A 2,829-nucleotide genomic window follows, 5' to 3' on the forward strand; every position below is an offset into this window, starting at 1 on the left:
CCCGCCTAGGGGGTCAAATGGTTACGAATGTGACCGTTTAGCAGGGCCTGACCCGGCCACAAAGGTCACGAATGTGACCGTTTGCCGGGCAGCCCGGGGCTGACCCGAATGTGACCATTATGGTCGGGCGGCCCGGCCCGAACCCAGCCCGGTTCGAACGGCCATGACGATCATTTTTGCGCTTTTAACCAAAATACCCCCAAAAACAGTCAAAACAGCCAAACTTTGAGGGTATTTTGGTCATATGGCTAGGGGGTTGCCTCTATAAATAGAGGGGGTTTTTATTTGTTTTTCTCATCCAAAACTCATCTACTTCTCTCTAATACTTTCTTATTTCTCGCTTTTGCTCTCTAATTCTTCAATCTCTTCAATCAAATGGCTTCCTCCTCTAATTATGAATGGCAAATCCCAACTCCTAATGTTGAAACAAGTCATAATACTCCTACTATAGGAGCTACAGTTAATCCTCCTATCGATGTTGATCACGAATCAGGTGGCGATGATTCTGCACCTAGAGCTCCTAAAAAGCCGAGATCCGATGTGTGAAACTTCTTCGAGAAGATAGAAGTCACTAGGGATCAACACGGTAAGCCTCTCACCTAGAAGGCTAAGTGTGCGTTGTGCGGACATATTTTTCAAGCTCATCATAAAAGCGAGAATAACCACCTCAAACATCATTTAGAAAAGCACAACAGAGGTCACGCAACGCCTCAATGTGATATCCGTTAATCTTTACTCTCTCAATCCGCATCATCCGGTAGTCTCAGTAGTTGGAATTATGACGCAATTAAAGCCGGGAAATGCGTCATCGGGTTTACTATTTTTAAAAACCTTCCTTTTAAATTAGTAGAAGATGATGAATTTGAATATATAATTACATATGGTTTTTATCCCGCATTACAAAAAAATTCTCGTCAATCTTGTCAACGTGATTTTTTAATATATTATCATGAGGAACAAGCAAAAATAATTTCTTATTTTTAAAATTTAAACTATAAATTTTCTTTAACTTCTGATATTTGAACATCTAGAGCACAAACTGGTATTTATGTATCACAACACACTGGATTAATGATAATTGGCAAATGTTTAAAAGAATTATTTCTTTTATTGCATTTGAATATTCACATAGTGGTATTAATATTATAAGTTTAATAATAGAAGAACTTATAAAATTAGAAATTTTAGAAAAAATATTTTCTCTTTCACAAGATAATACAAATAATAATAATGTAGTTGTTGATCATATCAAATCATCTTTGTTATTGCCATGTCATGGTGATTTTTTTCATATTAGATGTATGTGTCGTATTTTAAATTTAAATGTTCAAAATGCATTTGGTGAAATTAAATCCATGATAGAAAAGGTTAGGACAATAGCTTATGCTCATAATACTTTCGAACAAAGACTTAAAAGATGGAAACAATTGTGTAAAAGAAAAAATTTTAAACCCAGATTAATTCCAAAACATGTTTTTACCATATGTGTAATTCTACCTATGCAATGTTAAACGTAGCAATAGAGTATAAATAAATTATAAATAATTTTATTATTTTCTATACTTCTAAGTTCTAGCTCTAGTAATATGTATGGAATAACTGAGGATGAATGGTTAGTTATATATAATGTAAAAGAGATGTTGCAAGTTTTTTATGATGCTACTATATTATTATCTGGTTGTTATTATCTAACTATTATTCAAGCTGGTTTACAAGTTTTAAATATTCAAAAAATATTAATAATTATCGTATGAATAATTATTTTGGAAATATAATTTTTCAAATGAAAAGTAAATTTAATAAGTATTTTAGGCATGTTCCTATTATTTTTGGTTTGTATGTGATTCTAGCAAGGCCACTTGTCTTAGATATTTGAGATGCAGTATAAGAGCATCTCCAACAGCTTCAGCATAATTTCTCTAAAATGGGGAAGCAAAACGGTAAATTCTCTAAAAAAAATTTGCTCCAAATCCAACTGCTTCCCTATTTTAGGGATTTAGGCATTTATTACAACTATAAAACATCCTACATACTCAATAATTATTAAGAAAATAATAGGGATTTAGGCATTTATTACAACTATAAAACATCCTACATACTCAATAATTATTAAGAAAATAAATGTTTGATATTTTATTATAACAATATAAACATCCTACATACTCAATAATTATTAAGAAAATAAATGTTTGATATTTTATTATAACAATATAAAACTCGATAAAGTATTAGATATATATTTTTTATTCTTTGAAGAATGTGATATGTTTATGATAATGTTACTTTCAAAAATTTGGAGAATGGATAATTTTTGCAGAATGATGCAGATTTGGGGAAAGACCATCTTTTTTTCTTCTTCATCCCCATTTTAGGGAATGTGATGGAGAAACTGTTGGACCTAAAAATAGCTGAGCTCTATATTCCTCAAAATTGAGTATTTTAAGAAGATGGAAAAGCTGTTGGACATGCTCTAACGAGCTAGGAAAGGAAACCATACATTAATATGCTTTATCGTTCAAACAATTATTTGTATGCATCTCCATTAAGTACACATATTTCTACGTTTCACAAATACATGCGTCATAAAACTCCACCAAGCATGCGCGTTATTTTTCGCTTTTGTTCATCAACCCTTCCACAAATCCACGCATGCAATCCAAAGAAGACCCTCCCTCCTCCAAAGCCGACCTACACCTCTCCTTCATCTCCTTCACTCTCCTCACCATCCCCTTCCCCTCTTCGCTACCAAAATCCATAAACTCCTTCACAACCCCCGCTATCTCCTCCCTCCCAACGAGTCCGTCCCCCTCCTCCCCCTTCAACCTCCGG

This window comes from Asparagus officinalis, chromosome 5 (assembly GCF_001876935.1).
Source record: "Asparagus officinalis chromosome 5, Aspof.V1, whole genome shotgun sequence".
In the NCBI taxonomy this organism is placed as follows: Eukaryota; Viridiplantae; Streptophyta; class Magnoliopsida; order Asparagales; family Asparagaceae; genus Asparagus; species Asparagus officinalis.